Source organism: Petaurus breviceps, unplaced genomic scaffold (genome assembly GCF_028583685.1).
Source record: "Petaurus breviceps papuanus isolate PSGF00001 unplaced genomic scaffold, PetGlider_PUasm1.0 90849, whole genome shotgun sequence".
Classification (NCBI taxonomy): Eukaryota; Metazoa; Chordata; class Mammalia; order Diprotodontia; family Petauridae; genus Petaurus; species Petaurus breviceps.
In genome coordinates this window covers 21,000,653-21,027,597 of record NW_027187361.1, presented here as the reverse complement: position 1 = coordinate 21,027,597, position 26,945 = coordinate 21,000,653, and the positions used below count along the sequence as shown (strand labels likewise).

The window sequence follows — 26,945 nt, the reverse complement described above, 5'->3', positions numbered from 1 at the left end:
TGTGTGGGGAAGGGAGAGGAGAGGGGGAATACTTCAGTTTTGGGCATGTATATCCGGTTCGATTTGTTCAACAGGCAGTTGGAAATATTGGTCTGGATGTTAGGAAAGAAGTTAGGGACATATAAGTAAATCTGACAATCATTAGTATAGAAATAATAATTGAATATATGGGACTGAATGAGATCACCAAGTAAAATAATGCAGAGAAAGAAGAGAAAAGGGTCTAGGACAGAACCCTGTGGTATATCTGTGATTTGAAGGCATGACTGAATGAGAATTCAGCAAAGGAGACTGAAAGTGATCCGTCAGATGTGTAGGAGAACCAAGGAAGGAAATGTCACAGAATCTCCAGAAGAGACTGATCTACAAGGTCAAAAGTTGCTTCGGTCTTTTCAATTCCTATCTCCATACTACTTCGGCTATCTACAGAAATGCTCACACTTGACTATCACCTGCAGCTATTTCATTTGCAAGATCTTGAACACTGAAATCCCGCTCTCCAATAACTCGTATTTCTCTCTTTACTTCAATTCTCAAACCTTTTTATTCTCAAGGTACTACACAGTCTGACCATCCTTTCTTGTCATCCTTCTTTATGATCTTTGTCTTGGAATTGCGTCCATTTGTTGTCTTCGACTCAGTGTTATACAATTCAGCATGTCATAATTCTCCATCCTTGAGTTCATCGTTGCTTTTTCCTTTCATGTGATGTTAATTGTCAATCTTGAGTAATTTCCACTGTCTCCCATCTCTATATCCCTGAGCTACTGAATATTACTGGAGGAAGTCATAAAAACTGTGTTGACTGAGTACATTATGGATTCATATTATCTAACCTTAATTTGGCCCTAATTACTACATTTCAATCCTTTAATTAATCTCTGATTAACTATCTCAGTAATGACAACAGCTGTTTCAAAATGTGTCCTTTGTTTTAAGGTTCCCAGTGTCATCTGTAACCCTCACTCTCTTAGTAGATGACCTTGTTCTACTTTACTGAGAAAATTAAGGCTATGCATTGGAAGTGCTCTCATTTCTTACGTATACATAAATGTCTCTACATATTCACCCATTCAATCCTTATTTTCTCCAGCCTTGGAGGATTACACTAGCCCTTTTCTCTGTCAAGACTAACTCTTTTACTTATGCCCCTTTCCCAATCCCCTCCTTTTGCTCTGGAGAATTTTTCTTGAATTTTTTTTTAATTTCAAAAAGATTGTACAAATTAAGAATTTTTTAAATTAAATTTTATCTGTCTGTTTTTCTCTATATTGTCTTTTCTTATGCCTGTAAATTTGCTCAGTCTTCCACATCCTTAAAAATCCTTCCTTTCACCTTGTTATCTTCATTGCTAAACTGAAAGTGTAGTCTACACTACCTACCTCCATTTTCTCCCAATCACTTACTGTATATCCCCTGGCAAACTACTGCACTCTAAGGAGACTTATCTCTCAAAAATTACCTGTGAACTCTTAGCATCTATATGCTTTTGTCATTCTTCATCTTCCTGAACCTCTCCACAGCTTTTTACATTGTCAATTACTCCTGCCTCCTGTATAGCCAGTGTCTCATCCCTTGGTTTCTTTGATGTTTTTCTTTATTGACCTCTATTCTATCCTCAACCTTTTCTTTGCTAATTCATTAGCCACCTTCTACCCCCTAAATATATGTGTCCAAGGCTCTGTCTTAGTGCATTATCTTTTCAGAGAATCACAGAAACTCAGATTTGGGATGGACCTTAAAGCCATCTAGCTAAATTGGCACATGAAGAATACTTTCTAGGGCCCAATAAATGGTCAGAAAAATCTTTATTTAGAGCCTTCCAGCAATAGGAAGCCAACTATCTAACCTGGCAGCCCATTTTTTTTTATAATCTTGTTAAGATTTCTTTCCTTATATCAGGACAAAATTCATATCTTTGCAACTTAAACATTCATGATTTTCAAGAAGGGCCTTACTGAAAAACACCTAGCATTTTTCCACTAAGTCCTTAATTTTCTTGGTTAAGCACGCCTGGTTCCTTCAACCAATACTGTGATGCTTATATGACATGTTCTCTTTTACCTTTCTGTTTATGGTTCTCTGGACAATCTTTTCTCTGAAATTCTCTTAAATGTGGTTCCCCAAACTGAACACAAGATTCCAGAGATAATCTGAATTGATCAAAATGAGAGGCTATCACCTCTCCAGTTTTGGCCATTTAGTCCCTTTAATTTAACATAAGATGGTATTAGCTTTTGTGGCCTCCCTATTTTATCATTTGACTCATGATTCACTTTTTGGCCACTAAACCCACCAGATCTTCTTCAGACTTCAGTCAAACAGTGTTTCCTTTCCTGATAGTTATACACAATGTGGAAATTTAAATTCATCTCTGTTAAGTTTCTTGGTATTAGATTCAGTCCAAAGGTTTTTTGGATATTTACTTATCATTCTATAGATTAGCTGTCCTAGATTTATTAAACTGAATATTTCATGAATTTTCCACTTATGATTTCATCTAAATAATTGTTTAAAAAATAATAAGTAGTGTAAGTTGGCCTAAGCAAAGTTGCTTAAACCTTCTAGGTTGACCAAGAGTTGACTACTCTTTGTCTTGGGGAATTTACTAGTTCTAAATTCCTCCAACTCTATCCACTGTGATCTAGCCCCAAATTACTCCTTTATTCTTAGAAGAGCCTTTTCCAAAGCCATTGTTAAAATCTAGGTTAACTGTATCTGTAGCATTATACTGATCCACCAGTGTATTAAACCTGTAGCAAAAAGAGAACTGATATTATTTTGGTATGACCTGCTCTTGAAACCATGGTTGCCCTTTGTAATTATTTTTTCCCTTTCTAGATGTCCACTTTATCCACACTTTGCTTGAGTTTCCATGCTCAGTTGCACACTTTTTTTAAACTTTTTTTTTAATTCCAAAGATAATTCTGCTATGTATCATGGGATGTGTTTATTTAGATTGGAGACTTTTCAGATTCTTCAAAGATTTTCTCTATTGCTTCATCTGTTACAATAGATGTTTCTGTGTATGTTGTAGGAATTTGTAATGGCAAGCACAAAAGTAGTTCATATTTTGTTTTAGCTATTGAATTAATACCTTTTTTTGGTTCAAATTTCTTTTGAGTCTTTTATCAAGTCTGTTAAGAAACAGAACGTGTGAACCCCACAACTTGCAAACCCTAGAACTCATGAACTCCTGCAACAGGAAGGGGAGGAGCTAATGACCATATGTAAGGAGAGGCCCAGGCTAGAGACAGGAGAACTGAGAAGAGGACTCTTGTGGTGGCAGAGTCAAGAAGGAGAAAACTCATGGTGTCCCAGCACTGTGTTTTTCTCTTCTGTCTGTGTTGATGTTTGTTTGTGATACTTTGTACAGAAGCCAGGGACCTTACTGGAAGCCCGGAAAGAGGATTTTCTGGTTCTGTGTTTACAGAAATCCTGGAGAAGTGTTTTGGAGGTCCTGGGACTTTACTGATGATTTGTGCTGACCTCTTGGACCTTGTTTGTGGGTTTGTGTTGATTTCTATGTTGATGATTTGTGTTGAGTCCTCAGACCTTATTGATGGGTCTGAGTTGATTTCACAGGCAGAGAGTAAATTGATGATGTTGCCAGCAATGTGCATGAATATTATTGTGGCTCTGTCAAGCTTTGTCTTGGCACAGGATGGGCACAGGATGAGTTGAATATGGGGAGATAATATCTAAAAAATAAAATGAAGAGGTGAGAGTAATTTATTGGGAGAAGGAGAAAGGGATAGATAGAATAGGGTAAATTATCTCACACAAAGAGGTAAGAGAAAACTATTACAATGGAGGGGAAAAGCACAAAGGTGAAAGGTAATGAGTCAACCTTACTCTCATTGGATCTGGCTTAAGGAGGGAATAATACACACATTCAATTGGGTATCTTACCCTACAGGAAAGTAGGGGGAAAGGGATAAGAGAGAGGTTGATAGAAGGGAGGATAGATTAGGGGAGAGGCTCGTTAGAAGCAAACACTTTTGAAAAGGGACAGGGTCAAAGGGGAAAATAGAATAAATAGGGGGAGGGATAGGATGGAGGGAAATACAGTTAGTCTTTCACAATATAACTACTATGGAAATGTTTTGCATAACTATACATGTACAAGCTATATTGAATCGCTTGTCTTCCCAGTGGGGGTGGATGAAGAGGGAAGAAGGGAAAGAATCATTAACTCAAAGTTTTAAAAACAAATGTTAGAAATTGGGTTTTTTACATGCAATCAGGAAATAAGATATACAGGCAATGGGGTATAGAAATCCATCTTTCCGTACAAGAAAATAAATGGGTAGGGATGGGGCATGATATAAGAGAGAACAGATTGAGGGAAGGGGTATTCAGTAGGCTTACTATCTTGGGGTGGGGAGTAGGGGAGAGATGTAGAGAAAATTTGTAACTCAAAATCTTGTAGAAATGAATGTTGAGAACTAAAAAATAAATTAATTTATTTAAAAAAAAATTCAGCAATTCCCTATCATCATAAGAATCATTTCTATTTCCTTAACCTGACCTTTAGGGCTCTCAACAGTAGACTTCTATCTACTTGTATAACTTTACTTTTGCATTTACATTTGCATCCTTCCCACTGTCTATGAACTATCCAAATGGTATTATTTCCTGTTTCTTGAACTCAGAAGATCACCCCCAAGCTTTGTGCATTAACATAGCATGTTCCCCCATACATAAAATGTACTTTCTCCTGACCTCTACTTTTTAAGTCTTTATTTTCCTTCAGACTCAGCTTCAGTGCTGGCTCCTCTGGGTAGAACTTCTCTGATTCCCCACAGATCACAGTATCCTCTCCTTAATCTTTCCCTTATGACAAATATTTTCAAAGCTTACACAAAACCAGTAACTTCATCTACAACTAATGGTACGCACACCTAGTAATATATACAATGTTCCATAATTGAGAGAATATTGCTAATTCTTCCTTACGTAGGAAGAGAAGAATCAAGCCAATTGTTATTGCATTTCTCTTCTTTTTTGTCATCCAAAGTATATTCTAAACAAAGTTGAAGGAAAATATGTCACTTTTTTGGTAAGTTGAAAATATTAAAAATGTTTGTATTCTAAAAGTTGACTATGAGAAAAGACAGGAAAATGTATCCAGGAAGTTAGATTTATAATATATTGAGTTTTATATATAATCATTGAAATCTTATCTGGTAGTACAACTAATTTGGTAATGGAAGGCCATTAAACCTTTGATAAATAGTGCTTCTCTCTCTTATTTTTAATCATTCTTGACTTAGAAAGACTTTGGTGACATAGCTCAAAAATGGTGAGACCAAGTAATGTGTTCAGTCCTCTAAACTCATCTTGGCCAGGTTGTGTGGCCTTCATTTTTTGGAAGGATATTCCTTCTTTCCTTTCTTCCTTCCTTCTTTCTTTCCTTCCATTCATCCTTTTTTAATTAACATAAATAATGATGTCTCTACTCCCTGACTAAGCTCCTGAGCTGAATAAACAATTAACACCATGGAACTAATCCTTTTCTCTCACCAACTCCAGGGGAAAATATGGAAAAAGAATAGAATAAGAATTTTTTTTAAATCTATTCTTCATAGGGCACATTGCTTGTACCCCCTTTTCACTGAAGGGGATGTGTAAGTGAATTGTTAAATTTTTTACTCGGTCCTTTCACAATTAGGGAAGATGATAGTATCCTTAAATGTGACTCTCCTTTTCCAGTGTTAAAGTAGTAAACAAGAAATTTAGACAAGGTCTTTCCTGCTACATAACAAGGGAGTTTGAGTTATTTTTTTTTTTTGTCAGTAAACCTATGGAGGAGCATAGGTCCTTGTTGCTGCAGAAGTAGGGTATGATAGACTAGACCTCAGTGGTAGATTAAGTCCTTTAAGCTTTGTAATGTTCTGTGGCAGAGAAAGAAGCAGCTTATCTGCTGCCGTAATAGGCTGACCAGGTGGGATTTGTGAATCGAAGGTCATTTTTCCTCTTCTTTTTCTTTAAGTTATTTCCCCTTAAAATCCTTTATCTTAATAAAGAAAAACATTTAACAAAATCAACAAAGAGATAGTATTTACCAGTGTATACAACATTCCACATTCATAGTTCCCCTATACCTGCTATTGACATGAAGGAGATATGTTTATGTTTCATCATCATTTATCCAAGAAAAAGACTGGTAATCGTAATTCATTAGAATTTAACTATCTTTTAATTGTTTTCATTTACATTATAGTAGTCATGTGCATTGTTTTCTTTGTTCTGCAAACTTCACTCTATGTGAGTTCATAACAGTCTTCATGTTAAAAAAAATTTTCCTTATACTTATTGTTTCTTGTGGCATAATAATAATTCAATATGTTCATTTATCATGAACTCTTTTTTAGGGTCTGAGACTGTAATCATGAGAAAAGAGAAGAGTGTCAAGTCACTAAAGTCAAAAGCCTAAGTTGGAGGAAAAAAGCTACTTGGTTGGTGAGTAGTAGTGAAATGGAAAGAGCACAGAATTTACAAGCAAAGGACTTGTGGTTCAGATCCGAGCATCTGATATTTACTGGTTGGGAAATCTTTGGCAAGTCACTGGAGAGGCAATGTGTTAACAATAGAGGAGCCTGGAATGTGTAGGTTCAAATCCTGCCTCTCAAACTTAATAGCTGTGTGACTCAGAGCAATCCCTTAATTTACAATTTGCCTGAGCCTTGATTCCTCTTCAGTACAATGGGAGTATTTGATTGGATAGTTTCTAAGGGCTTTTACAATTCTAATTCTATGATCCTATCATTCCATGACTTCTAGTCTTCAGTTTCCTTCTCTGTAAAATACTGGATATGTATCACATGATAACTAAGGTCTTTTGCATCTCTAAAGTTATGATCTTAGAATTTTCTGACCTTAGAATAAACATTTCTTCTCTCTGAGCCTCATTTTCCTTATCTGTAAAAAGAGGAGTTAGGGCTAAATAATCCCTAAAGACCCTTTTAGGCCAGCATGAAAGAAGGAAGCACAAAGCAGGCTGCAATGTTGTATACAGCATGCTAACATGAGAACACCGACAGGCAACCAATACTGATAGTGTCTTTGTGGGGGCAGTGGTATTCTAAAAGACCTCAGTAGCTTTCCCTATTGTCACTTCTAGTCTTCAAAGATGTGGTGACTAGGCTTACTTCCGATATCGAGCTGGGTCCTGGCATTTCCAGTGCTGAGAAATAATTCTTTCAAATGTTTCCAGCACAGTAGGATGATTATTAATGTTGTGTTTCTTCTTCAAAGACATTCATTTTCGACGATGTGCGTGCTGAGTGGCATAAAACCAAGCCACCAAATGGGAAGTGTTTGTCTTCTATATTCTTCATTCTGCTTTACTTTGGGTAAATATATTCTGATAACATATGTAACATCTTACAAACTGAGGAATCGTAAAATAACTGACTGTCAAATACCAGTGCTCTGGAGTGTCTGGAAGAAAATAAATGCTGAAGCTGTGAGAGACTTTCTTTGTCACTAGAATGCTCACCTGCATCTGGTAGGTGCTCCTGGGTTCTCAGAGCAGTGATTTGATTTTGGGAGAAAGTATGAGAGGTTCTTCAATTTTGTAAGAATCTAAATGGAGTTCTAGGAAGACTTTAAGTAAAAAAAAAATTTTAAATCTCCTTAGTTTTTAGGTTGGCATGTTTGTTGGACTCTTTCACTGTTTGCTTTTAAAGGTTCAAAATAGACAAGATTCAAGTTTTTTTCAAATGTTTGACTTCATTAAAAAAAATTCTATGGAGAAGTTGGATGACTGAGCCAGCTCTATATTCCATGCAATAAGATGAGAAATTGAACCTTAATTGAAAACCAATTAAAATGTCACGGAGCAAAATACATCTTCCCCCATGGAAGCCTGCTATGACTAAATCTAACATTTTTAGTGAGGAGAGTGAGTGAAACAGGAGACAAAAATGAAACTAGCCTCCAAAAGGATTGGTGGAACCCTGGATGGTTTCCCCCCCAAATATCATCTCTGCTTCATAAGTTAACTTTTCTCATTAATGCTGTAAAGCCCTCAATAACAACTCTAGCCAGAAGTGAATGTTTTAGTCGTTATTTTTAGTAGTTATTATTTGTACAATTCATTGCAAAATCAGTAATGGCCTATCTTGGGTCATCTCTTTTGTTGTCTTCTACTATTTTTAAATCTCTCATTTAACTGTTTCAAAATGTATTTGTAAGGTCATAAAATATGTTATAACCTTCTTGAGGGCAGGGTTTAGGATGTTCAAAGCATAGACCTGAAAGTTGTTGTTGAGTCATTCCAGTCATATCTGACCCTCCATCATTCCATTTAGGATTTTCTTGGCAAAGATTCTAGCGTGGTTTACCTTTTCCTTCTGGAGCTCATTTTACAGATGAGATAAGTGAGCCAAACAGGGCTAAGTGACTTGCCCAAGATCACACAGCTAGTAAGTGTCTGAAGCCAGATAAGAACTCAGGAAGATGAATCTTTCTAACTTCAGGCCTGGCACTTTATCGACTGCAATACCTAGCTACAGAGACCTGATTACCAGGCATCTAAATGAAATATCAAGTATTGTGTAAGTTATTTCAGAAGGTTAGACTTAAAGACAGCTATTTCTAATTGTAGCTTAAATTCATCACAAATTATACCCTAGTAATATAATCCATGGTGAAGGCCAAGGTAACTTGGTATCATGGCCAGACAGACACATGATCCTCTGGGGAGTATTCCCATGTTAAAGAAAACACATGGAGGAACTGAAGGGATAAATACGCAAACCCTTCCTCCTGCCCTGTTACTGTGTTATAATGCCACCATTGTGTCTGTACTGTTTAGGATACTGGCCCCTCAATGTAGTTGCACTTCCTTATTTGTCCTTTTAACAACAGTGGCAATATCAAGCTTCTTTCACATCTTCATAATGCTTATTATACCACAGGCAAGACGGCATGTACTGACTTAAAAATAAGAAGAACTTGCTTTCTGTCTTGACTCTACAGTTGTCAGATATTTGACCCTGGAGAGGCTACTCATTTGCAGTATTAGTTTCCTCATCAGTAAAGAGGGGGCAATAATAGTACGTACTTGGTAGGTTTGCTTACAGACTATGAGCCTGTGTAAATTTATTTGTAGACTATAAGCCTAGAATCTATACTTCATAGACTATAAGCATTATAGAATTGGAAATTATTGTTGTTTTTGTTCATTTAATGGAAACAGGAAATTCTTGATGATGGCAATCATTCAGTTAACTAAAACTTACTAATGCTGCTACTATGTTTTAAACACTGTGCTAAGTGCTATAAGTGGATAATTCCTAAAGGGTTTGAAGGTTATTTCAAATTTTTGTAGTCAAATTTCGATCAGGAATGGCTGATTTAGTTTTTTCTAGTTCCATTTAGTTTTCGCCAATCACCAACTATCCTACCCAGTTCTCGATTATGGTACCTTTCCTGGCCTTGGCAGAATGATACATACATACATGCATACATACACAGATGTATGTATATGAAAACATATGAAGGAATTGCTTTACCTGCGCTATATGCCCACCCAAATATTCTATAGAAAGATAATATTTCTGAGGTTTCTTCCAGCTCATTTCCCCTACCATAGGGAAAGGGGGAAATAGACTTAGTATTTTTGAGAAAAAAAGAGGACATTTAAAGGAAAAGTGGGAAAAGAAACAATGTGACCAATTTAGTCCAGAATCCATGAGCCAGCATTGGTTGTAAGTTGTAAAATTGCATTGATTTATCTCTCATCTGAAAGGCTGTAACTTCAATTGGCTGGATGTAATTCTAAATCAATAAAATTGCAGCCATTTTTTCTTTTTAATATAGGAAAGCTGGGAGATTTTCCATAAGCATTATTTTTCTTTGAGTTATTCTATTTGATGATAAACCTGTATTTATGTTTCAGTAAGGAAAAGAGAGAAACACAACTAAATATACAAAGGCCTTTTATATAATGCCATATATAAGTGAAATGAGCATGCCAAAGAATATCCAATCTTATTGAAGTAATAAAATAATTTAAAAGGAAAGGAGGTAGTTTAGAAAGTTAAAATACCAAGCCCAACTCAACCACACAGAGAAGGCCACTGCAAAACTTGAAAGGGATGCTTACATTTTTTTTTATTATTTAATGCTGAAGGAGAAAATTATTTACTTTACCCATCATGATCTGTCCCATTTCACTTTATATGAGAAAAAAGCCACCCCACATTTTCTCAATAGAGGCCTGACCCATTTCATACACATTTTTTTCACTTGTCTTGAAGAGAGGAAGAATGTCACAATGGCAAAAGGCAACTGAATTTGTGTTAGAGGGCCTTAGTTAAAAACCCACCTCTAATGACATTTAAAGTTCCTTCCAGGTACAACTCTGCTATAAGCTGTTCTTTTGTTTTCCCATAATTTATTTATTTATTTTTAGATTTCAACATTCATTTCCACAAGATTTGGAATTCCCAATTTTCTCCTCCTCTCTCCCCTACCCTCCCACCCCAAGATGGCAAGCATAATGATTGCCCCTTCCTCAAGTCTTCCCTCTCTTATATCCCCCTATCCCTCCCTTTACCCCCATCCCCCTTACTTTCTTATAGGGCAAGATGGATTTCTATACCCCATTGCCTGCATATCTTATTTCCTGGTTGCTTGTGACAGCAATTTCTTATATTTGATTTTAAAACTTTGAGTTCCAGATTCTCTCCCTTCTCCCTCCTCCCCCACCCCCACTGGGAAGACAAGCAACTCAATATAGGTTATACACGTGTAGTTATGCAAAGCGTTTCCATAGTGTGATTCATGGCTACCATGATCCTCTCTGTTGTCCTTTGGAACATCCTTAACAGTAGCTCCTCTGAGAACATATTATGTTTCATTCCTTGTATCCATACAGTGCCAGAAGACCATTGGTGAGCTTTTCTTCAGAAAGAAGTATGGCGTCTTTAAGGAACTTTGTGATTTTCTAAACATAGTCTAGTCTGTTCTCCTCCTCCTCCACCTCGCCATCAATTTACAATGTCTGCCCAAGATGTACAGGGCGTTCAAAAAACCTTAATGCAGTTTAAAACAGTTTAAATGAATATTTTAACTTCGCCTTAAGGTTAGCCTAATGGATATTTTAAGATGTTTGTCACATATATATATATATATATATATATATATATATATATATATATATATACTGATGTAATAGATTTATAGATAGTCTTTCCAATACCACCTCGTAACCTGGACGAGAGGAATTTTTCAATCCATGTGCTTCTTTAGCTATTGAGTGAGTATAATAATGCTCAGAATATTTCTTCTTATGGCTGTTAAACTCAAGTGCTAGTATCTGTGTAAAGCTCTCTTCAATGCTGAAAGACTGACGTGAATGCCATCCACTTGTTGTCAATCGTGAATGCCATCCACTTGTTGTCAATCGTGAATGCCATCCACTTGTCAATCTTATGATTCATTCTTCTTATCTTTTGGAATTCAAATAGAATGGTCTTGGGATAAGTCACTATGCTGGTATTATTCTTCTGTATTTCATGGTATACAAACCTTTGTAAAAATGGATAAAATAAATTTTATTTGTAATTGAGTGAGATTATTAAGATGAAAATTCATTTTCTGAAGAATTACTGAAAACCTCTTTGGGACAACTCCAGTGGTCTCCAAATAATGAGGACTTCATTTGTTTCATCCTGTTCCCAGCTGACTTTGATGTCTTCTCCTAGGTCTCTATTTTTATGATTATAGAAAAATCATCCTTTTCATTTTACTTAATGTAGTTAAGATTGAAACAGTCCAGGGACAAGCCCTAGTTTTGTTATTATTCATTTATATTTAATCTTTTATGAAGATGGCTGAACTCCCTGCTTTTTGTAGTTGAATAAAAGTATTGGGACCTAAACTTATCTTCTACAGGCTTATTGAAAGCATTCTTGGTACTGCTTGAGTAGCAGAAAGGATGATGGAGATGATTTGTACCTTATCCTATTCTGCATGACATTTTGATTTCTACTACTAAATCTAAACTTTTTTGGAGGAGGGAAAGGCAAGGCAATTGGGGTTAAATGACTTGCCCAAGGTCACATAGCTACTAAGTGTGAAGCCATATTTGAGCTTCGGTCCTCCTGACTCTAGGGCTGGTGCTATATTTCACTGCACCACCTAGCTTCCCTTAAATCTGAATATTATTAAAGCTTTTCAATTTACATAGCATGAAGATCTGGAATATTTGCTATGATGATATCTATTAAAACTTTTTTTTTTCTGTTCTTACAGAGCAGTGCTATACTCAGGCAATTTTGAGTTGCAGTTCAGCCTGTGATAATGCTTTAGTTTCAGCATGATTTATAAATTGAATTCTCATGGTTATTTTAAGGTCTGTATTTGGGAATTTATTGTCTGTCATTCCTTAAAAGATAGATGTACCATTTTAATCACTGGGTTATGTCTTGCTATGTATTTCGTGTTGTTTAGTTTTTCAGCCTGCATTAATATATTGTACTGCATGTATGACTTCCTTACATAACCTGCATGGATCACTAAGTCCAGGCTCTTTATAAAAAAACATTCTGTAATTTCTGATAACCATGACCTGATCCTGCATTGATATCTTAAATCCCTCTGTTTTTTCATAACACAACCATTTGTTTGACATGTCTGAGATCACGCAAATGTTGCCCTTAGAGTGGCTTTTGATTATACTCTTGGATCATCATAGTTTCATAGACAACATCTAGAGATAAACCATTTCCAATTACATTTGACAAATCTAGTAGCATGTACCTGATAGTGGCTTTTAGCCCTTATGATTGTTTGGGTGAAATGATGTCTTCTTGCAGCAAATGTATTTCTATTTCTCTGTATTTTGTACAAATTATCATGTGCTCTGAGAATATATATCAATCTCCCCTTTTTGGCAAAGAAATATTAATCTTTCTATAGAAATATTAGGGTGATGGGCCTTGTGCTTTTTAATTTGTACAGATTGTTGTTAAAATACTTTCTCAATTTATTATGGTATATTTTATAGTTTTAAAAGTTTACATTAAAACTGGTATTGCATATATTGCAATTTCTTAATTGCTTTTAGTATGTTCTTCCTATTAAACTTTCATTTCCATATTCCAGCTCAATGTGTTCTGCCTGAAGGAGATTAAGGTATTTTTAAGTGTTGCTTTCACCAATTGTATCTGTAGATCTATGCCCCAAGCCATTAATTTCTAGCTTACCTTGTTAGCTGTTAAAAATTTTAGACTGATCAAGTCCAAATGATATCTTGATATCACTGAAAAGTGATTCCATTAGATTAAGGAGTTATTTATTGTGGCATCATATAGTTTGATATCATCTATGTCTGTTAGGTGATTAATAAAATATTTTGTTTTAATTCCATCTTAACTTGAAAACAAAACTAAAATTCAGTTTAAGACCAATTTCAGTTTAAGGCTAAGCAGAAGCATAAAGTCTCCCAAAACTGTCTCCCTGAAAAAAATGCTGTATTTTCTGTTGAATGTTCTTGATGTTATTGAGTTGATAAGATGCTTTAGAAATCATTTTTCTATGTGAACACCCAATCCTCTAGAGTTCTCCCTATGCTTGTGTTTATTTTTTGTATTTGCAGTACATAGATTCACTTGGTTTTTAGAACATACATAAACATCTGACCATAATAGAAATGTAAGCACATTATGCAATGATCAATGAGTAAATATACTGAATGGAACTGAATCTTATACATTTTGACACTCTCAGGACAAATAAAAGAAGAATGGAAAAAGTAGTTGCAGTTAAAAGGAAAAGTAGCATATAGGTATTTCTTGGGATGAATATAAAGAAGTTGACAGGTTGGTTTTATGATGAATCCAGAGGCAAAAGAAAACTGCTATCATAAGACATTTGGTTATCTTGTTTTCTACCGTTCCTGGTAATTGACTGACATGTAAGGATAACTAGGTAGCACAGTGAATAGAGTTCAGGGCCTGAAATCAGGCAGCCTTATCTCTGGGAATTCGAATCCATCCTTAGACTAACTTATGAGCTATGTGACCCTGGCCAAGTCACTTAACCCTGTTTGCCTCAGTTCCTCATCTATAAAATGAACCCGGGAAGGAAATGGCAAACTACTCCAGTGTTTTTACCAAGAAAAACCAAATGGGGTCACAAAGATTCTTTCCCAATCAAAATGCCTCAAAAACAAAAGGAAAATTTCACTGAAAATAATGACAGTTTCCAGACCAACTTAAATTTCAGGGAATGAGGAAGGAGGGAAATTCTAGAAAGAATATGATAAAACCCTGAGATGAAATCAGCATTTATTTTGATACTGTAGCGGCAAGCACCCCAGCATACCCAGGATGGCTGTTAGCACAGGTTCTTTCATCTGCTTTTCTAAAGGAAAGCAACTCAAAAAGGAGTTAACCATCTTACTTTAATCAAACATAAATCGCTTACCTACTTTTAGGGAAAACATCAGCACCTGAACTTCAGAGAAAATACAAATAGAAGTTGCAAGCAGACAAAAAAATACAGACATTGAAACAGACAAACAGACAGGGCTTCCAGCTGTCTGACCATTACATCCGTACCTAGTCAGTTACCAGAGAGGGAAGCACCAACATTTGGGTTTTCAAAGCCGGGGGCTCAATGGCTGCCCAGAGTCTCATCTGGCCACATCACACAACTCTTTGAGTGAGCCTCAAAGCAAAGCCTCACATCGGGGTATATATAGCCTTCTCTAGGGTCGCTGCCCAATCACAACGTAATAAGGCATGGGCATTCCTGAAAAATAGGCCTCCCACCACAGACTCTGTGTGACCACATTCAGCCTATTAGGGGGCAGAGTACATTTTCAAATCAGGGAAGGTCCTCAAATTCACTTAAGCCTTCCAAGGGGCAGGGAAGATCTTCAAATTCCTATTAGCATTATATTCAGCCCCAAGATCTTTCATGTTATTTGTATCCACGTAGGTGTATGCGTTGGGGGTCATGATGAAGAATAGCACATGATGGGCAGGTTCATCCACACTACAAACTGCAACACTGAAGGGAGTCAATCAGTGAGATAAAAAATGCACTAGCATATCAGAATATTCTTTTGTTAGGTAATAATAATAGATGTCACTTAACCCCAATTGCCTTCCCCCTCCAAAATTTTTTTTGAAATAATAATAATAGATGACTTATATGTAAGCTTTTATGACTGTTTGCAAGGTTTTTGAAGTGCTTTACACATATTATGTCATTTGATCTTTACAATAATCCTCTTTGGTACATACTGCTACTCTTATTATCATTTTAGAGTCAAGGAAAAAGAGACTAAGACAAGTTAGATAATTTGTCTGAATAATACAAATTAGAAGTAGCAGAGATGAAACTTGAACCTAAGACTTTGGACCTCAAATGCCATGTGTTTTCCTTTCTACCGTAGCTGTCACTATTATTCCATCTTGACTCATTAAATAAGTTTTGAAATGTGGAGTAATACAAAAAGTACTGTGCTATTTATAGCCAGGGTTCTTATCCTAAAAGAAATAATTTTATAGGAATGCCTTGTTATCACTAATAGCCATGTTATTTCACATTTAGATAATGCTTTATATACTCCATTCATATTATCTAATTTAGACTTTAAGCACACTCCTTTGGAACAGATTGTACCCCTAATTTTTATCCCCATTTCATAGATCAGAGCTAGGGACACTAAGTTATTTGCCCAAGAGCAAGGACTAAGACCTAGTTCTGTTGGATTGTTACCTTCTAAAGTGCTGTCTGTAGAGCCATTAGGAGGGTAGAAAGAAATGTAAGGATAGAAGAATGAAATAAGTACCCAATCCATTACTTGTTGCTGGAATGATTTGTGAAAGTGATTTATAATGCTTCGTTAAAATACAGTATTCAGCTTCTCAGTAGCTTATGTGATTCATTGCTATCTGAACTCTGGATATTTGTTCTCTGATCAATAAACAATGCTATTATATCACTTAATGAGATGCAATTTTTTTTATAAAAAAAAAAGGATACCACATGAAAATAATGGAAAGGAGAGTTTAATTTGTTTTGTTATTTTTTGCTTTTGCTAACTTTGGCAGTTTGATTAGACTCCTTTGGGGTGGATTTCTAAAGCAATTAATTAGTTGAGGAGAGCAGAACTTGTCACATTAAATGGAATGTATTCTTGCTTGCAAAGCTTTTCAAGATCTTCATTTGCCTGTTTGATTATTTTTAAAAGCTTTGTAGAAGCTCAGAGAGAAGTCCTTCAGGGGGACCATCATCAATGACTTTGAACTTAGAAATATCTTAAACATCTTAGGCACTCAATGTTTATTGAGTTGAATTGAATCAAAAGTTAAAAGTTTTACTTGATTACATAAATCTGTCAACCATGGAAGCTATAATACTAATGAGTATCAATCCTGAGTTCTTTAATTCAGGGAGATAAATTAAGATATGAAAATCTGAATACTGAAATCCTTGATATCTTTACATCTGAGAGGAACTTGAGTTATCAGAACCTGACACCAAAAATATTTATAATATCTATCATTTAGGTTCTAGAAGTGTGTGTGAGTGTGAGTGTGTGTGAGTATGTGTGAGTGTGTGTTTGAGTGTGTGTGAGTGTGTGTGTGTGCATATGCATACAGACTTGTGATTTTATTTATATGAGGAACTCTCAAACCTCTTATAAAGACAGGTAACTTATATATAAGGTATAATTTTAGAGAATGTCCTGGTACTCTCTATGATAAAGTGACTTAACCTAAGTCACAGAGATAGATCATTTGTGTGAAAGGCAACCCTTGAACCCAGGCCTTATGGACTGTATCACCAGACCCTGATCCATTAAATCATGCTGCCTCTCTATCATTTATAGAAGAAGAAAAATTAGAGAGAACGTCATGCCAGTGAGAGTGATTATTTCTTCCATGTAAAAGGCAAGACCGCCAATAACTGTACATAATGAAATGAAAGCAAGAGGCCTCATGTCACCCTGAGTGAGCAGCTTATATCTGCCTTCATCTAAGTTCCTCTGCTGTAAGCAGAATGTAGTCCTAGAAATAGCAAAATCAAATCAGAACCCTTGTAAAAAAAAATGCTTCCTCAGCATGCCTCTTTTCCTAGTACAGTCATTGGTTTCTATTATCTGCTGTAAATCAAGTGTGATTAAGGGCTATTTTCTGCTTATATCAGGAAATCAGTTACTCTATCATTTCATGGATGTTAATGCTTGTACAAACAGAATTCCTAAAATATTGTGAGAAACACTTAAAACTTTGCTAAGCTCATGTTGAGATTTCCCTACTATCAGAGTCAGAGATTTACCTAGGAATTCTTAGTCCTTCATCAAATTTACTTGAGGGGGTTGGGGATGTTTCAGAATGATACTCATTCTCCCATAAAGAGTTTGAGGATTTGAATCCAAACAGCTCCGTACTTCACTTCCTCAGTCAAATACGTGGGAAAGAACTCTCAGTGCTAATAGTGACATATACCTAACATTTCTGGCTCCTGAGAATCCTGCATAAATCTAGCAAACAAATATCGTGCCGTTTAGGAATTCTGGATCTGCCAGATTGCTAAATTTCTTTGGACCTCAGTTTTCTCATCTTCAAAATTTAAGAGTTGGAATATCCAGGCAGGTCCAGACCACACCACTTCCACTGCAGGGACCACTAGTTCCTCCTTCCTCTCCACCAAAATCTTCTTGCTTGTCCTCTATTTTAGGCGAGGACTAATGATATCATGTGACACTTTCCTAACTTATGTGTGAATCAGTTATAACTGAGGCAGAGTTTCTGTAGCAGCAAGCACCTTAACAAGCCTAGGATGGCTGCTAACACTGGTTTGCTGATCTGCTTTTTCTAAAGGAAAGCAATTCAAAAGGGGTTAAGGATCTTACTTTAATCAAACATGCATACATGCATACATGCATGTGTGCATGCATACATACGTGCATACATACATACATATATACACCTTTGGAAAAAAAATTGTTCTCATCCCCCTATTCTGGCGGGGGGGGTCTTCACATGCTTGGGCTAGTTAGCCCCCTAACTCACTGACAGATTTGAAGCCTGTCAATTACACTTAAGCTGCTTTAACCCATCTGCTGAGATGGTTTGACTTGGATGTGGCTGTCATGTATGCTATGGTTTCTTGGAACCACATGTGAAAATTGGGTGACAGATGGACACAAAAGATGAATGAACAGCCCTGAGGTGCTAATCCTCCCTGAATGTCCCCATACATACCACCAAAAGGTACTAGTCTCTCCTAGGAACCCTCTTAGGCTCTGATAGTTGAGCTTTTGCCTCATCCTTCTCAGAAGCTTTCATCTCAGTTCTCAGCTAACAGATGTATAACTGTGAAAATTCCTCCCCTTTTCAGGTCATCTCCTATTGGAATGTAACCTCTTTGAAGGCAAGGGCTATCTTCCCTGTTAGTATTTCCATTCCTAGAACTTAGCCCGGTGCCTGGCACATATGAATCAGCTAATACATTCTCATTCTATCTAGCCAGAGATTTCTAGCCAAAAGAGAAACAATTGCCCTTTACATACACTTTGAGTCATCAGAACTCAAAGAGTGACCAAGGTAGGCTTAGACTGGGACCTGTTTTTAGCCTATCAGTAAGAATCAGAGTGATTTAGGTTTAAGGCATGGCATTAAAAAATCTAGCCCATAAATCCTAAGGAATATTGTGAGGTTTCAGTGATCAGTATTTATATTGCTTTGGACAGAGCACCTGCAAGTGAGTGTATGATTCCCTATGTGGCAGAGGGAAAGGAGGAAAAGAGCGATTGAACAGAGGGAGGAAGAGAAGGGAGAGAGAGGAAAGAAGGAAAGGAAGAAGGAAGGGAGAGGGGAGGGAGGAAGTAAGAAAGGAAGGACAGATGGATGGATGGAGTTGCATTGCCAATTGGAACTGGACGATTGGGTTCCCAGTGGGGCAGCTACTACTACTTGTGAGCTGTTGTCTGTCTTTTGTTCTCAGAAAGGACCATGACATAGAGAAGATAATGTCATGACTTTCAAGTGACTTGGATTTAAGTGAGGCAGGGCTATGCAAAGTCACCAGCCTCACTCTCTTCTCCTGTGCCATCTGGGGTCATTTGCACTTGTGTGTGTGTGTGTGTGTGTGTGTGTACACATATCTATCTCTGTATATGTCTCATTATCCATAAAGAAAGAACTTTTCCCTTGGTTAAGTGATGGCACATAGGGAAATGGTTTCCCCTGTTATAATATGAAAAATTTTCTGAGTTTTTTTTTCCTGGTCTAATTATTTTCTTTTCAATAGGTTGCTTCTTTCATAGTCACACCTCTCATATGCTTGATACTCCCTGACACCTGCCTTGTCACTTTCTCTGAACCAACCCCCCCTGAATTTAAACCTTTTATCCAAGTCTAAAATCTTGCATATTCTTAATTTATTTTCATCTTCCTGTCCATAATCACAAAAATGGGAAAAACCCAACCAAACAAGTTTACTTACCCGAAAGGGACCTCTTTCTTCTCTGGTAAAAGTTACTTGTATCCCCGAGTGAGTTGCTTCAATCTAGGAACTGACCAAATTATTTAGGGGTCCTGGACCACTGTGGAGTCCTTATTTTTATCTCTGACCTGAAGATTACTGTATCCAAGGTACACTGATAGCATCCCTGGTTATATCTTTTCCCTAACCTAACTTTTCCTAGTATTATTTTAAGGTATTGGTCTTGGGCAAAGTGTAAAGGACTCAGAGAGTTTCCCTAGTGTCATTTTCTTGTTCCTTCTCTCCTTTTGGTGTCTCTCATTGAGCCACATGGTCAATGCTTTGGAGTTTTCCCTCCAACATATCAAGGAAAAGAATGATTGCTTTCAGCTCTGACTTATCTGGTTCTTTAAAACCCTTTTGGGGGCAACCTACCAAAATATATGCGTTAATTTTTGAATAAAGACCTGCCTTTTGAAAAGAATTACTTGGAATAGAATTATATCAGAGGTTCTGTTAACTGGGGTCCATGAATCCATTAATCCCCAAGAAGTCTGTGGATAAACTTGAGGGGATCTATAAAGTTGGGTGGGGAAAATGATATTTTATTTTCACTAATCTCTAAATGAGATTTATTATTTCCTTCAATTATTTTAAAAAAAAGCCACAACTCTGAAAAGGAGATGCTTCACCAGACTGACAAAGAGACCCATGATACACAAAAGAATTAGGAACCCCTAAATTAACTATAAATATATATATATATATATATATATATATATATATATATATATATAGGCTCATTACCTACTAAAAGTCCACTCCAAACATCTTCATTGTACCAATGTTCATATCACAATCGACTTATTCTATTTCTCTAGCAGTATATTGATGGAAACCTTGGATTGTTGTTCTCAAAAACAGTAGGATACAGTGGTCTATTTTTCTTTACTTGTTACCTAGACCTTATAGTTTCTGGAGACATCATATTGGACTGATTCATAACAAAAGAGACAGAGTCTTTTGCCTTGACTGACGATTTCAGAGAGCAGAACCAAATCTAATGTCTATTTCTGTGTTAACTTTAAATTGTCATTTAGATCAAGACAACGCTTTGTAATAGAAAGCACTTGTCTTTGGACCCATAGGAAAGGGATTACTATGCTTCCCTGGCATATGGATTTGTAAAGTTATATAGCCCGATTTGGTTGGAACATAGGGAACATGAAGGAAAGTATTGAGACATAAGGTTGGAAAAGTAGAAACACAGACACACACATATTGATTTATCTAGAACCAATCATTCTTGAATGTTACCAAGCTAACAGCATTTATTTATATTTGTGACAAGCCAACAGATGGCTTCCCTTTGTAGAAAAGTACCTGTTCTTTTTCCTCCTTCATTCCTCCCTTCCCTAACCCTCAAATAATGATTTTTTACATAAGAACAATCTATACCTGTCAACCAAAAAATACCTTGAAGAATATGCTCCCAACCTCCCATCCCTGTAGATTTCTTACAATGGTCTCTCACTGGTAATAGGATCTGGCTTTGTGCTTGATGCTAACATGACCCTGGCAATGTTGAACCTATGTGGCAAACTATTTCCTCTTGCTCAAAAGTCCAGGTGACATTTCCCATGCATTTCATTTTAAATGGCAGCAGAACTGGATACTCTCTAGTGAAATATTCTCATCACCCAGATCAAAAGCAGTACCTCAAGGTATATTTGCATCATCATGCCCATTTCTAGGTTGCATTAGAGAGAGGGGAATCATCTGTGTGTGATAGCCTCATCTGTCATTGCTTCATGTCTAGCTTAACTTGCTAAGCCAAGCTTCACTTTGACAGGCTATGGAGTCCTGGCTGCCATTAGAAGCACTGCTAGGCAGAATGCCCAAGAGCAGAGCTGAAGTGATGCTCCAGGGAAAATTGTCATTACACCCTCATTCTGTGTCATACACCCTCGTTCAGAGGACGGCAATTGGCACACAGGAATGCTTTCTAGCTGATCTTCTCTGGCAAAAGTTTTTCCTTTGCCAGCCTTATTAGAAAAAAAAAAGAAATAAATTGTCTCTGGCTGTTTCTAGTTCTGTGTAGATAAAATCTGTATTCCCAGGTCTTCTTGTCCATATTTTACTTATATTTTAAATTATCATTTTATAATATGGATTTTCATAATAATCTTAAAGTATATTATTAATTTCTGTCATTGGCAACCTAAAAAAATTGTTTCCATGCATACCTACTCCTTAAAAATAAAATTGCATGCACCTTGTGTTGAATGTTAAGACATCAGTCTCACACAATGATGTAATTGTCTCCCCTACAGAACAGTGATTGAGACCCTGAACATAAAGGAACTCTGCATCTTACTATGACTTTGGTCAGCTCTTCATATCTGGCCTGAGTACTTTGACAGTGTAGTCACTGCTTTGCAAAAAAATATTTAGCTTGGTAAGGAGGGGGAAGGGGAGGGGCAAAAAGGGAAGCACAAAGGACAAGAAAGTGAAGCTAGTTGTACAGAAGTCTCCATATATGGATAACCTTGACATTTTTCCTTTGTTTTTCCCCTTTTCAAACAGACTTGCCATACCAAAGGAAAGCAGTATCATCTCTTGGTATTCAAGAGGGGTGACAATTACCATGAGACATTTTTAAATGTTACATTTCAAGAGATTCCCACCTATGAAATTGTTTTGTGAAGAAAAATAAAACTGGGTTGAATACCATTTTCATTATCTTTTACAATCAACAAGCACCATGCTTAAGTCCTTTGACTTTTTCATGTGAGTAGTTTCTTTGAAAAAATGAATGAAGGCTAAGTGCATGATTTCTGCAAAAGTGGCATTTTTTCTGTAACTGCAGGTGGAAATTCCAAATAATGACCACAACAGAAACACTAAATATTCAATATGAAAACATCTGAACATCATTCAACTATACACTTTAACCTTCTTTGAGGAATCTCTGAGTTGCAATATTCCTAGATATTCCTTTTTTCAATTTGGCTTGAAAATGTAATTATTAAAAAAAAAGATAATTGAGAAAACATCAGCTACCAACAAACAGGGCTAAATTACCATCTATAGAAAATCTTTATGAGACTCAACCATCCACAAATGGAGAACATCTTTGATGAAAGCGTTATTAGGGATTATGTCAGTTTTTACAAGCAATTTCCAACAACGGATCCCATTTTTACAATTACTCAATTGACTGAAAGACAATGAGAATATGAAATTCTATTGTGCTGATTGTTATGAAAAATAATTTGATATAGTAGAACAAAATGCTACTTTAAAGACTTTTTCAGTAGGGTATCTCCTATATCCATACAGAAAAAATTATTCAAGAATCCTTTAAAAAAGAACAAATGGCTATGCTCGGGGATTCTCTGATGACAAATATAAAAGAAAGCATAAAACAGCAAGATGCATGCTCATCAAAGATTCCCACGTGGTTGTAGAGGCTTTCCTTGAAGAGAGCTTCTCCGTGGATGGTGAGGTTCTCCAGATGTTTCTGTTTGAGGATGACATTGTGCTGGTTGCATCAAATCCTGGAATACTTCAGAATGTCCTGAAAGAGATCTATAACTGCCCCCCAAAATGTCTGGCCCTGGTGTCTGCACAGGAAATGCCAAATGGATGGAGAACAGCTATTGCCCAGAATATTACATTCATTTGGGTAGACAAGATGCTGTATAAAGTTTGAGAATCATTATGTATATTTGGAACAGATAGTACAGATGGGTAATGGGATGGACCCAGAGTTGAACAAAAGGAGAGTTTTGAATATATTGCCTTTGGAAAATTGCAGACCTCCTATAATGACCCTAGGTTTCCTATGAGGAAAAAAAAGATTTCATCTTTTTAATAACATTCTACCAATTTTGCTGTATAGTAATAAGACAGTATCTTAAAACAATACTGTTACCATAGAAGAGGCAGTGGGGAAGTATGTTGTGAGTATTAGTAGGATGTATTATATAACTGATGATGAATTGAGAAGAACAGGGGAAAAAGATGTCATCTAGGAAAAGAATGCTAAGTAAAGATGATCTGGCTACATGGTGAGATCAAGGGATAATAGGTATATATTCAGAGTGTTCCATGGATGGTTTCGTCTTATCAAGAGGAAGTCAAGGTCTGCAGCATGATGATGAATTTATGGGACAAACTGCCCAAGAATTAGAGGATGGGTAAACATTGATTGGTTATGATGATTGCTGTCATCATTTAAGAGTGCTCCCAAATTGATGAAATAATAGAGCGATTGAATATGTGAGTACTTGAGGGGATAGTTATTTTGCAATGCCCATCATCAATTAGTCCTATTGTGAGCAGAAGCCCCTGTGCATCCAGACTCTGATTAATGCAAATAAGAATCAACTGAAGTGGCTACATTATTCACATTTGCACTGTATATATTGCCATTGGATTGGACCCGGTTACCACATTTTACCCAGTTATAACTTTGAATAGTGTGCATTTGAATCAATTATTTTCTCTATTTGGGACCTAAACTGTACATCATCTCCAAAAGTTTTTACATAGGGATAGGGACCTTCATACCTCCAAAAGCAGATCATTCCATTATTGGGCATGACATTAATGTGACCCTGACAATGATGAACACACATGGGAAATTCTTCTTATTTGAAAAAGAAAATCCACATTGTTAGGAAATCTTTCTTTATATTAAATGCAACTGCCTCTCTGAGTTGCAGTTTCCTTAGAAAATGAAAGGAGAGATTGTGTCTAAACTTCCCTTCCATGCTAGCTGTCTTTGCCTTTTCTAAATCCTTGATTTTATAATGAAGTTCCCCGATAGCTCTCTTAGGAACAAGACAAAAGAGAGTGAAAGTTGAATATGATAGTTACAGACTTGCGAAGTGAATGAGGCTCAGTGTGTCTGTAACGTGCACTATGGATTGATCACTTTTTCTGTGAAGTGTGTATGCTGTCTGCAAGCATGAGATAGCAGCTCTGTATGGCATACATTTTAGGAGTTAATCCAATTAAACAACACCTTCTATCATGCTGTCATGAACAAATATATTCATCACATGTCATTCCTAATACATTTGCAAGGTTATTTGATAAAAGAAATTCATATTTTCAAAACACTTATGAAGGACACTAGATAGATGAATGCTACAATATTACTATCCAAGGACAGTTTACTGTGTGGGTGGAGTATGTAGGGATATGTAGCTTGATTTTAATAATAACTACAAGGACAATTGGCCCCAAAGTCCCCCCGCCCCCATACACAGCCACCCAAATATACACCTGCTCCCTAGAGCCTAAAATTCCTGTAAGGAGGACTATTTGGAGATTGGTCTAATTGAAGTAAATCTAGTGATTAAAGCCCTGGGGTTATGATGCAAAAAGATACTTATGCACCATAAAATAAAAATAACTTGACTAATAACAAAGGATTAAAAATGATAAAGTTCATAGAGTAAAAAAAGATAATTCATATAAATTGCCTGGTTGGCTATTCCTTTTTGCATTTGCCTTCACCACAGAAATCAAGGAAGGAAGTCTTCAGGGCACAGATTTATCTGCTAAAAACTATGAATTTAGCTCTCCATAGTCTGATCTTTTCACTTATGCCTCAGGCAGCAAGGAAGTCAAACCAAGGATCATTCTGATCTGGTGATTATGCTGAGAAAGGCCTACTAACCCCTTAAAAGCAAAAGCAGCCCAGTCTATACAAAACAAGTACAACTCCTGCCATGAGGTAACCAAAAAAATCCAAAACAAAACAAAAAAGAAAAAAAATGCTGAACATAGACGGCAAAGCATTTCTTTTTCCTCAAAAGTTCAGGTGCCATTTCTTTTGGGCTTTATTTTTATTGGCAGGGCTTGATCCTGGATGCAGGACAGTGGAGATTCTCCAAAACATTTTATGTTCAATTGGTCTAGGCTAAAAGACGCGAACTCTAGTATATTCTCACCTATCTTAGGTTATACCTAACATAGTCTTCTCCAATATAGAACCATATCAGATGGTGAATAATATTCCTTTTTCTCTTCATCCCATTAATACTACAGTTATTTCCCTAGGAAATAGGCTTTTCTCTTCCTTCTTTTTCTTACATTGAAAATTTAATTAAAAAAAAAGAGAAAAATCATTTTGCTTGTTGACCAATTGGCATTTCCCACAAATCTCAGCTTATTGTGTATTTTCATTCTTGCTCTATTGTTGTAGGACTATGCCACCTAAAAAAGTCTTTAGATGTGTACTCCTGCTTCCATCTTTTGTATGTGGCCTATTCTGATCTCATTAGTGAACTACCTTTGAAGTCACATCCATCTCTTTAGATATCCTTTTACTCCTCATCCGTTATCATTCACAATTATATTATTAAAATGTCCTTTGTAGAGCCCAACATCTTTGCTGAGCCCATCTTCCCTTTTAGAATCTCAGGCGATAGGCTCATAATGATCTTTTTTTGGACCTTTTTGAAGTTTGCTTTTCGAAAGCTTAGGATTCACATCTCTGAACCGACCCCCTGGATATCACAAAATCGACAATGAGATGATCATATTCCCTTCAGTTTCTTGATGTTTCCAATTCAGGAGTCAGTTTTTCTTATTGTTCATTGCCCCCATGTGTCATCAGTGATGACATTGTAAACAACATAGAAAAAATTTATCAGTGGCTTTGCTTTTTTATGGAAATGTATGTGTATGTATATATGTATACACATATATGTCAGGTGTAGTTTTTTGTTGTTGTTTTGTTTTGTTTTAAGGTTCAGTATTCCAGTAGTCTGGTAGAAAAAAAAAACATGACTCACATAAGAAAAGTAAACAAGCTTTATTGAGGAAATATATTTTAATAAGAAGGATAGCCAGGCAAAGTGAAAACAGGTCAGATCTAGTGTTGTAACAAGAGAGCTTGAGAGAGCTAACCAGTAGAACATGTTGGATTTTATAATATTCTTAACTTGGTTTAAAAAGCATTAGAAAAGGTGGAAACCTTGGGCAAGTCACTTAACCCCAATTGCTCTTCCTTTCCCCCTCCAAAAAAAAAGAAAAGAAAAGGTGGAGAAAAGTCTTGACTTGGAGACCAGTGCTGATTCATGCTAGAAGGTGGGAGATTGAGGGGGAAGTCTCCTGGGGTAGTGAGATTGGCTGCTACTTGATATTCATTCTTCCCACCAAAGGAAAAGTAAGTGTAGACCACAGCTGCTGGTCTTATTCTGACAAGGTGACTGTGGGGTGAGTGGGGGTGGGGGGTTAACTTTTCTTCTTCATTTAGTAGGATGAGGAGGCTGCTTTGGTCAATAGAACAGTCAAAACTCATGTTCCTGATTTCATGTCTGACGCTGTTTTTATTATACTACACTGTTTCTCTAGAACTTCCCAGAAACGATCAGGTGGCTAATATTCCTCATTACTCTTGTATCTTGCCTCTCTGCTCATTTGATAATTGTGACAAGAAGTCAGCATCTATGTTTCCATAT

At 36.5% G+C, this 26,945-nt stretch overlaps 1 protein-coding gene across 3 annotated transcripts in view; it reads left to right on the top strand.

The window, feature by feature from the left end:
* The window catches only part of LOC138149731 (rab proteins geranylgeranyltransferase component A 2-like), a 141,729-nt gene that overhangs the window by 6,186 nt on the left and 108,598 nt on the right, over nt 1–26,945 (top strand). For all 3 annotated transcript variants that reach the window (XR_011165411.1, XM_069072948.1, XM_069072949.1), the window contains exon 2: nt 6,378–6,465. The gene's annotated coding sequence lies outside the window, so the exon portion shown is untranslated. The remainder of the gene's footprint in view (nt 1–6,377; nt 6,466–26,945) is intronic.